The sequence below is a fragment of the Marmota monax genome, unplaced genomic scaffold (genome assembly GCF_021218885.2).
Source record: "Marmota monax isolate L192 unplaced genomic scaffold, Marmota_monax_Labrador192_F-V1.1 WCK01_AAM20220418_F8-fsc00056, whole genome shotgun sequence".
Lineage (NCBI taxonomy): Eukaryota > Metazoa > Chordata > Mammalia > Rodentia > Sciuridae > Marmota > Marmota monax.
The window spans coordinates 12,245,777-12,257,232 of record NW_026695212.1 but is presented as its reverse complement, the minus strand read 5'-3'; the positions used below and the strand labels follow the sequence as shown (position 1 = coordinate 12,257,232).

The 11,456-nt window shown below is 36.7% G+C and overlaps 1 protein-coding gene across 3 annotated transcripts in view; it reads left to right on the top strand.

Annotated features, from left to right (window-relative positions):
• Positions 1 to 2,234: 2,234 nt before the first annotated feature.
• Nap1l1 (nucleosome assembly protein 1 like 1) overlaps positions 2,235 to 11,456 on the top strand; it is a 59,234-nt gene continuing 50,012 nt past the window's right edge. For 2 of the 3 annotated variants that reach the window (XR_009225559.1, XR_009225558.1), the window contains exon 1: positions 2,235 to 2,469. The gene's annotated coding sequence lies outside the window, so the exon portion shown is untranslated. The remainder of the gene's footprint in view (positions 2,470 to 11,456) is intronic. The other variant, XR_009225564.1, reaches the window with a different exon arrangement.

Sequence of the window (11,456 nt, the reverse complement as noted above, 5' to 3'; positions counted from 1 at the left end):
TTGTTTCTTTACTAAAAATCTTTTCATTAAGTCTTTTATAATTTGACCCCAGACCACCCTCTGTCCTTCTTCTGATTTTCGATTTTTTACATTTTATTCAACTTCATTTATACCAACACAAAATGTTAAATCACGCTCAATGGTTCTTTTTGCCCTGAATGCTCTTTCATTTGTTAATGTGATAAGTTATTTCACATCCTTCAAGATCTAGCTCAAATTTTGATATATTCAAGTACTCTACATGACTTCTCAGCAAACTGACTTCTCAGTAAATTAGCTTCTACCTTATTCTTCTTGTATTACATAGTCTAACTGTATGCCTCTCCCACTAGCCCATGGTCTTTCCCACTAGACTGTGAGGTCCTTGGAAGCAATGGCAATGTCTCATCCACTTTTTACATTCCTGTCTGTATTGTGATTTCCTCACTGGACTGCCCAGCACAATGTCTGGCATGACACATCTTTTATGGATGAGTGGATGCTAAGTCAGTATGATCCCTGGTGGCTCCAGAGTGCAATCTAAAGAACATGATATCAGTGTGGTTAGGCATGACACAAAATTATACAATTTAAACAACAACAAAAAAAACTACATGTAATTTAAGCCAAAATTTTTATTCAGGGAATAAAAATTAGAAAGCTAAATATTTGTGGTAAGTACAGAAATGAAATGTAAATCATTGGAAATTTTCAAAGGACACAGTGCTTGGAGGTGGATGTAAATCTTGTTTCCACAGGTGCTCAGTCTATAAAAACAGCAAATGATTATAAGCAAATAGCTCATTTTTATACCCACTATGGCTATTTTTCCAAAAATAGTTTATATACGTGTCTAGATTATGTGAACGATCTTGCACCCTTTTTAAAAGCAATATATAGTCACAACAATTTGTTTCAACAAACAAAACAATGTTTATCGCAAATCTGTGAAATGTCTGTAACCACTGCAGTGAACCAGCCATAAGGGGAAGTGTGACAGGGGGTGCTGGAATGGAAAGATGTGATGATCCTAACCACTGATGATTAAAATATCTAGCCTTTGCAACTTTACACTACCATTTGACCATGTGAATACATTGGTGGGGCCCTCCTGGTGCCTTGAAGGGGATCTATACCAAAGACGGGCCCCAGAGCAGAAGTACAAGTGAAAGGAAAAAAAATTATTCCTTCCTCCTCAAATAGAAATGAGAATAACAAAGGCTGATGGCAAAGAATGTTGTCATAGTTCAAAGGTTTGTTTTGTTTCATGAAGAAAACAGACCTTTCTTGTTCCCACCAAACAGGAAGGAGAACAATTCAGAGGCAAACTCAAGAAGGGAGAGAGCAAAGGAAAGACCATGGTTTTGTACAAAAATATGATTTATAAGACATGGATTCTGGGAAGAAAGTGACTTTGTGAGTTAGGAGATATTTGGAAAAATTTGATTTTCTCCTTTCTAAAAAGTTTATATGGTTTTAGTTGGGGTTGCAAAATGACAAAACCTAAGGGTAGGTTTTATTTGGTCTGTAAAATGTCTTCAGCTCTTAAAAAAATGAGCGAATATATCAAATATGACCTAAAAATACAGCATTCTGGCTACATCAACCTTCATCTCTCTATGGTAACATTCAGCTGGGCTGAGTGATGAGCACCTCTTTTAGATATAGTACTGATTACTACTGTCCTCACATTTACACATTTATATAAAAGCATTTATTTCAGCCCATTTTTTTTTTCAGAAATTTCTAGTTCTTGCCTAGGCATGATTATATTGTCTTTATACTTTAGGGAGTTCGTATTTGATCCAACAGGCACAGTGCACACTTGTGAGGAGATCACGAAGGGACCAACTTTATTTGGAGAGGCCAGGTAGATGGTTGATGGCACCACCAGATGTAGAGAGACTGTCCTATGGGTAAGAGGCAGGGGATGACCACATTAATGGGTTCCTCCCAGAACACTATCACAGATGGAAGGAGTCAAAAGTTGGGAAAACTATGGCCACAGGGAGAATGGAGCAATCCTACTAGGAAAGAGAATAGGCTATTATCACTAACTGTGTGCAGACGATGGGGTTTTTAAAGGTAGAGAGAGATTCACACAAGACATCAGAGAAAGGAAGGACTTTGGGGAGAAAAATGCAAATTTGAAGGCAAAAGAAGCAAATTAGGAGCAGTGGGGAAATCCAAAGAGTATCACCATGTGAATATCTTAAGTGGTTAGATCTCTTCCCCTTGGTGCTTTAAAAAGCCATTTTTACTTTAAGAGTTCCTCTCCTAGTGTGCAACTCTCTTCAGTTAACCCCCAAGTGAAGGAAGCCATATAACCACACCATATGTACAGCAGTGCTCAGGAGCCTGATGGTCCAGGGTAGTAAAGGAGAAGGATGATCTAACCCACCTGCTGATTCACTAACACCTGCAGAAGAAGAGAAGCATCCAGTGGGAGGAACCACATGCCCAGAATTGCTAGGTGTGAGCAGCTGTAAGGTGAGTACTCTTGAGTATTGCAGGAAAGAATATATGGTTTTGTCAAGTTCATTTCAAGTAGGCCAAGTTGAAAGACTTCGTAAATCCTAGTTTCTGGCACAAAGGAAGTATCTAAAAATTTTAGTCATCCTTGTCATTTTTATTATCTTAAAACAAACAAACAAATCTGCATTCCTGCTCCTTTGGAGGTAGGGGTCCCAAAATGGCATCTCAGAAGCTACAACTGGTCCACAGATGTGTTTTGTTTGAAAATGTATGGTTAGCCTGCCTCGTTTCCCAGACCAAACCACTTCCTGTTGCTTTACATCTCACTAGTTCCCTTTTGCAGATTAGCTGATGACCTTTGTAGGCAATTGAGTTTTGGCGTCTATTAAACTCAACCCTGTGGAAGGGGAAGGGGGGGTTACATAGAGACAGGATTCTGCTATTTTTTAAAAGAGGACAGGTAGTAGATGACTTGAGGAAAGGGACTGGTCCAAAGGAAGAGTGGTCTGTGAGTGGATAGTTCTGGATCCATGTTAAAGTAGGTTGGTAGAAGTAAGAGAGAAGAGCAGGGTAAGAACTGGGTTTGGGAACTGAGGTTGTGGCTTAGTGGTAGAGCACTTGCCTAGCACGTGTGAGGCACTGGGTTTGATCCTCAGCACCACATAAAAATAAATAAAATAAAGTTTAAAAAAAAACAACGCAGTTATTAAAAAACAAACAAACAAACAAACAAAAAAAAACCCTGGGCTTGGGAATTCCAGCTTTAGATATTTACTGCCTGTGTGACCTTAGGTAAATACCATACCTTCTCTAAATCTAATTTTCTTCATATGCAAAAATGAAATTATTAGCCTCTGTAATTATAATAGGCAAAATAAAATGGGTTACACATGAAAAGTTATAGCTTCCCATTGTTTCCTTATTAATTTGGGGGGGAAAGGGGGGTACTCAGGATTGAACTCAGAGGTACTCAACCACTGAGCCACATCTCCAGCCCTTTTATGTATTTTATTTAGAAACAGGGCCTCCCTGAGTTTCTTAGTGCCTCACTCTTGCTGAGGCTGGCTTTGAACTCACTATCCTCCTGTCTCAGCCTCCCAAGCCACTGGGATAACAAGCGTTTGTCACTGTGCCCAGCTTCTTACTAATTTTGAGTTAAAAGAATCACTACATTGATCACTACATTGTTAAACAATATTTTAAAAAATAGAGGTATGAGTTTATTAACATAATGCATTTGAAAAACAATTGAAAATCTTGCTTTTTAAAGATAATGATGATAAACTAAACAAGTAATATTAATGTGTTTTTTTTCATTATTGTCTGTCTCCTCTAGGGACAGAAACTTGGTGTAGATTGCTCACATCGGGGCATAATAGATGCTCAATAAGTCTTTGTACAGCGAATGCTTGTATGAATGAAGTTCATTTTTTTCAAAATAAAATTATTCAGTCCCTGCAGATGTCACAACCCACTTGAATCTGTCCTGTGATCATAAAGTCTTGCATTTTAATAACTCTTGAAAACAATAATGGTGTTTTCAATTGGTGATTATGACAAATCTATGAAATAGATTTGAACACTACTATTAACATATTTTGACTGCTGAAAAAATAAAGGATCAGAGAATGTCATAAAAATAACTATATGAATTCCCTTAAAATTATCATATCTAAATTTATCTATAGCCATAGTAAAATATTCAGAACATATTGTCATTTGAATAGCCAGTACTAATGAGTATATACTATAACCCCACTATAGTAGTCTGTTTTGTGTTGCTTTAACAAAATACCTGAGGCTGGGTAACTAATAGAATAAACTTTACCTGGCCCACAATTTTGGTGGCCAGAGGGTCCAACAGCATGGCACTGGCATCCTGATGATGATCCCTGGCTGCTTCGCAACATGACAGAGAAATAGAAAGAGAGCCTACTGCGTGCACAAAGGACCAAATGTGTGACCTCGCTTTATAACAACCCACTCTTATGAAAACTGACTCCATGAGTAAATCCCTTTCAAGGCAGTACACTCCTGGCCTAATCAGTTAAGGAACTTCTTAAAGATTCCTCTACCTCACACTGCCATACCGGAGACCTAGCTCCCAGGAAGCATATGAACTTTTGGAGGATATATTCAAACCACATCCAAACTTTAGCAAGCATTTTCATTAAAAATTTAAATATATATTGTATATTTATAAATAAAAATAGGTAACACATATAAAATATCTAAAAAATATTTTTAAATCAATCAATTAATCTATCTATACACCTGAGAGCTGGGAAGACTATATACCAAAATAATAACAATGCTGACTGTTGCTCAATGATAAAATTTCATTGCTATTATTCATTTTCATTGCTATTTCATTTAAATTTTTAATGTATCTATATTTCTATTTTTTCAAATGCACATATATTGTGTTATTTTATAATTATGAGACTTGTTTAAAAGATGAAGTTTTTTTTAATTAGTGAAGAACTATTTAAACATAGATTAAGATCCAAATTAGCTGTCACCAGGACACTGAAAAATGTATGGTATTAAACAAATGCCTATTCTTGGAGAAAAAAAATTTTGAAAGAAGAGACCTCATTTGAAAAGAAACTGATAAAGATAAAGGGTTATAAAGAGAAGGAGAATTAGGTATAATCTAGTAATATCACCAAGTGATGAAAATATTTGAACAGCATTTATGATAATAATTGCTACACTGTTTAAAAATTATTTACAGTTGTAAATATTTCTTCTTAAATTTTTACCACTGAAAAGGAAACAGTCACAGATGGTAAGTTAATAAATAAACACACTCAAATTTATAAGTTAAAAATAAAGTTTTTATGGATTTCAGATCCAAATATTTTATAAAGAAATTTATTCTCCTGATGTTCCCACATCATGTCTTCCAGTCATCCAAGTTCTGTTAAAGAGAGGAAAAGTGAATTATCCTCAGAGATGACTAATTTTTTCTAGGAAATCCCTCTAGAGAATGTTAAGAAGGAAATTGCTTAGCATCAGAATTTTAAGCTGCTAAAAGGTCACCATCTGGCCAGGTACTGTTTTATCTCTTTATGTGGTATACCAACATCCACAATATGAAAAATCTTAAAGCCCTTTATAATAAGCATCCACACAAAAAGGACAATGTGCAGCATTAATGAATACACGTTAGTAGAACAGAGATCATTTTATCTTTGAACTGTTTTGGATTGTCTGATGTACCCTGTCATCCCTGAGGATGCAAAGAAGCACAGTTGGGGTCCAAGAAAAGCTCTCAGACCCAGGGGGAGATCCCGCAGGCAGGTAAAAAGAGGGTCCTTGAGGTTTGTGGTTATCTTCTGAGTAACAAGTGAGCAGATGAGGCTCAGAGGGGAGAATCATCTGGAAACTGATTTTATAGGTGAGATGGTATTGGTTATGGCCACAAGGGAAGAGCTGTCGCAGTCACAGAATGATAGAAGCCATTGCCAGAGGGAGCAAAACTGGTTTTAAGCAGCAACTCCAAGAGTGAGGTATAATTGCAGCAACACTTCATAATAGCAAATCTAATCACACAAGTTAAGTAACTTTATGATCACAGTTACATTCACGTGAAAGTATGAGATGGCAATTCCAAAGGTTTTAGTCTTTCCTAGCCTGGATTTGGATAAGTTTCTTCTTCTTTTCTATATTTTCTAAAAGCTACAATATTATATATATATATATATATATATATATATATATATATATATATATATATATATATATATATACAATCAGTGTATACTCAATGTAAAAAAAAATCAAAATAAGTGAAAATAAAAAATGAAATCCATGAAAATTTCAACTCTGAAGCAACTATTAGCATTTTCGGAGATAATATTAAACAATGTTCTCATAGTAGATATTATTTGAATGTGAAAACAAATGGAATTAAACATTTTAAAGGGTTAAAAAAATGATTTGTTAATGTCATTTGGTCAATTCCAGATTAGATTTGATTAAAATCATGTTCTTCTGAATTACCATCTAGTATTAGTGTGCACATATTAGAGTAGTATAAGTGGGTGGAAGAGAAAATTTAGCTTTTGGTGATATATTCTTATTTCTTCTTAGACTCATGATTGGGAGAACTGTCCTTTATAAACAAATGGCTGATGGGTATGGATATGTTCATTAAGGATACCCATTCCCCAAATTTGACTTTAAAATTGTAATGGGAAAGGAAAGTAGAAGACAGAAAAATAATTTCACTGATTTAAGCATTTTTAAATCAGTGAAAGTGAAATGACTGAGGTGACTTAATGCATCAACCTTGTAGCCTCTGAAGATGCTTGTGAAGCTGGTGCTTCCTGGAACTTCAAAAGAAAATAAAACTGAAGGTGCATGGGAAGATTTGGGGATGAGAGGGAAGAAAAGGCTGTTTATGAAACCAGAGTCACATATTGATGGGTTAGGTTTTGGGTTTTTTTTTTTTTCTGTTTGTTTGTTTGGTGGAGTGTGTTGGATATTTATTTATTTATTTATTTTTGTTGAGGGCCCGGGAGAACTAAAAAAAGAGGTAGCATAACCTCTGTCCTCAGCTGGGTTTGAGCCCTTGAGATGAAAACAGATAAAAACAAACAAACAAAAAACCAGAAAGCCCAAAACTGATGGAAAGTGATTTCATGCTGTTGGTGAGGTTCTGGGCAAAATCTAAGGGTTTAGAAATTATTAAACCAATCCTTCTTGAGCCTTGGGATTCTGGCTTACATAGAATGCAGAATGCTTCCTTTCCAAGTGGCAGAGTGTAGCCTGGAGCTAGAGAGGAGGCCACTTGCAGCAGCTTCCAGATAGAAAGTGCCACTCCTCAGATGCTCCCATGACCCGGGAGACCATGCCAGACACTGAGCTTGGCTTTCTCACTACAAGCACTGTCAAGACTGCCAGGGTGAGGCTTCTGCTTCTGCTTCTGCAACAGGTGGGAGACGAAAGAGGAAAGCAAGAAAAGGTAGGTGCTTGACAGTGATCACAACACCCATCCACACTGAGGACTTCCAGAAACATTTGGGATACTCTGAGAGGAGCAGGTTTCCTGCTGGGTCAGATGAGAAGGGAGAGCAGGTGGCGAGACAAGAGCCCAGGCTGCTAGATGAGCAGGAAAAGCAAGTGTGATTTTGTTTTACAGCGAGATTAGTAAGATCTGCTTGAATGAGCAACATACAGATGTGCTTGAAATCCATTGCTTTTGTGACCACTGACTTTTGGGGATGTTCATCCTATAAAATGTTTTCTCCCCTTCCATTTAAAACCACTGTTTATTCACCTTCAGCACTATCATTTTAGATTGTTGTACATGTTCGTATCAAATGGTTGTATCATGTTTGATTTTAGGATCTTATTCTTGGACATTTAGGCTGTCTGGGGATGTGCTATATCAATTATGATACAATGAACATTCTTCTTGGTAGAGATTTGAGGGTGGCTGTTTCCTCTTAGAATAAATAATCAGAAGGAGAATTTCAAGGTCAAAGAACACATGGTCTGGGGGGATTTCAACAGCACTACAAGTTATCTTCCAGAGGATTCTTCCAATTTATACTCCCACTGGGAAGACATAGGTGCTTGCTCATGTCCTTTTAATAATGGGTATTATTATGGTATATATGTTATGTTCATATATATGTTATATGTGCTGTATTCACCTTTATATAGGTGACTTGCTTCTTTATCCTATATTTGATGATTATTAGTGAAGTTAGATGCTGTCTTTTATTTGTTGGTGATATTATTTTCTAGTATTAGAGATTGAATCCAGGGCCACTTACCACTGAGTTACATACTTGGCCCGTTTTAAAATTTTTAATTTTGAGACAGGCTCTCAAGAAGTTACCCAGGCTGGCCTCAAACTTGCAATCCTTCTGCCTTAGCTCCCTGAGAAGCTGGGATTACTGGTGTGAACCATAGCACCTGACTTCTATTTATTTTTACAAATCACTTTTTAAAAATTTGGCTGACTTTTAGGACATGGAGGTCAAAAGCAAATATTAAGTCCTAAATTAGGAAAGAAAACTCAACATGAATTTTGGTGTACTTTTATATGTTAAAAAAAAGGAAAGAAGAAGAGAGAGAAAGAAAAATGATAGTACAAGTCCTGTCCTTCCATCTCAAAATTACCTTTCTTTAAACGTTTCTTTCTGAAACTTTGCCTTGCTGTGGGTATGTGTGTAGCACTCTGTGTCAGTGTGTGCACACACTCCCTTACACAATTGCCTGAGATTTTAGTTAGGAATGCCCACAACTGGCCTGCAGACCCCGTCGCTGTAGCCAAGTGCCCTAGAAAAAACACTCTGCTTGGTGACAGGGCTGTGTTGACACTTCATATTTTTCTGTCTTCAGTTTGCAGGTATAATATGTTGGTCTTCAACTATGGACTATTGGTTTTCACATAAACATTATATAACTTATCCCTATCTACCCTGTCTACCTTCATTGACTAGGAGGGTAGGCAGGGGTGATTTAGGGTGACTTTTGCTGCTTTCTCCACATATCCCTAATGGAAGGAAAGAGACTGGCACTAACTGAACATTTATCATTTATTCATCACAATTGCTCTTAGAGGTTGGTGCTTCTCATCCAAACATTTTATGGTTGAGAGTTATGAGGCTAGGGGAAAGTATGTGAATAAATTCATCCAAGCTTCCAGGGGCCGGAGCGGAATGCCCTCAAACCAAGAGCACTTCTCAAAGCCAGTAACTCCTAAATGTCAACCATTCACATGCCAGCTTCAGATGCTTTGTTACTTATGAGCACCACATTAATAAACATTTCACATCAAATCAATTCATATTTTAACTTAAAATATTTATTTAAAAAAGAAAGTTTATGTTAGTACCATAAATGGGAATCCAGTATTAATAGTCATAAACAGAAGGTGTTATAAATATATCCTTCAGCAAAATGCTGGTTTTCCAGCTGTCCTGAGGCTGTTTCTACCAGCTTGTGATTTTTAAAAGCCCCCCTCCCTCTTTTGTTTCTGGTCCTCAACCTCAATTTCCCATTCAGCCCCAATCTTTCTAAGAACTGAAGGCTGTTTATCAAGTAATTTTGAGGCCATATGCCTCCACACTTGGCCCCTTGAGGAGCCCTTTTGCCCCACTTCCAAGAATATAATATTCACCCTTTTGCATAGATAAGCATACACATTTTGGGAAACTTCTAATTAGGGCACTTCCCACCCCTCCCTTCTAAGAAAAAATTACTAAACCCAAATATTGTTGAGGGATCAAAATACAAATAGCTCAGTTCTGATACATGTAAATTGCCCTAGTCACTGGATAATGACTTTGGAAAAATACAAAGGGCTAATGGATCCGTTCTTGGCAGATAGCATTTCTCTTCTGGAGCTCTCCACAGTGACATTTGTTTATTTTTAGAGTCCTGTGGCTAGCACACTGGGCTGGGGCATGATTGATCTATTCATTTCTTCTCTCTTTAATGTTGAAAGTGATTGCTACAGTTGAAAACAGTCATGAACCAAACTAGCGGCCACCAACACAAGTGATTCAGTGGTGACTTGGGCTTTTATTTTGTGGGAAAGCATCGTTTCTCTCTGGTTCCATTCAGAAACTATGAGGAATTTTTTTTTTTTTGTAGCTGTGATGAATTTTATTTGGAGCATACTTTGTTAAATGTTGGTTCTCTGACTGGAAACCTCCTTAGGTGATGATGCTTTAGTTGCTAATTATATCTTGCTCCATTCAGATATGATCCCAATTCTAATACTAGTCCCTTTCCTTCCATTAGTGGCAGGTGTCATTCTTAAACACTCCTTAAGTGGCATCCCCCTGGAACCTACTGTTCATGACAGCCAAATTTTCAAGTTTCTTGTTCTTTGCAAAGTGTCATTTATTTTTTCTTATAAGGGCTTTTACTAGTGTTAAGAATTCTTCTTTGCAAGTGAAAATAGAAGCCAGAAGGAAAGAGAATAAAACACTAATTCTGAGAGGCTCAAAATGTTGGGCTAGAGATAAGAGGGGGATGCTTCAGAAAACTGGAAAAGAGGGAAACATTAAGTACGAATTACAAGCTTGAGCTGATGCCAACATATTGATCACTGTAAACAAATAGTCTATTTTCCATGTCTGAAGATCCCTGGATTTTTTTTTTTTTTTACCTAGTTGGTTGCTTGTTGCAGAATTTAAAATCTTTGAAGAAATCTTTTTTTTTTTTTTAAACCAGCTTGAGAGGTAAGTACATGGGGAGTTGCTAATGAGGAAAACAAGATATTTTATGATTCAGACATGAGCCAAAATTAAATGTGAATAAATGCAGGATAAGTGCCATGGAAGTGATGGGATGAGTACACCTCTCAAAAAGCAGAGAAACTGTTGAGAAGTCATTCAGTGGACAATATTTAAATGGTAAAGATACTTTAATGTGTAAGCTTGTGCCACAGGTATTACATGAAGAGGTATTTATCAATTTTATGAGAAAAGCTGCAGCAATTGAGACTGCTTTGAAAATAACAGCTGAAAAACTTTATGCTTTAAGAACTCAAAGTCCTATTAGCAGAAGAGTTTTTGCTATCTTAAAAATATATATTTTTTATTTTTTTATTTTTTTGCTTTTAATTGTTGGTTCTCTGACTGAAAACCTCCTTAGGTGATGATGCTTTAGTTGCTATTTTTACTTTTGCTTTGAGTTATCCTTGTAAACACATTTCTGTCACTTAATATTAGATTATAAAAGTACTCATTGGCCTGGTTCAGTGGTGCATGCCTGGAATTCCAGCTACTCAAGAGGCTGAGGCAGGAAGATCACAAGTTCGAAGCCAACCTGGGCAACTTAGTGACACTCTCTAGCAAAATAAAAAATAAAAAGGGCTGGAATGTAGCTCAGTGATAGCGCATTCAAGAGTTCTATCCCCAGTACTGAAAAAACAAACAAACAAAAAAACACTTCTTGGCTAATATTTCTAGGCATTACTCTCTCTCCCAGTTTAATCGGACAGGGATTCTTTTGCTGGACTTTCTGAATGC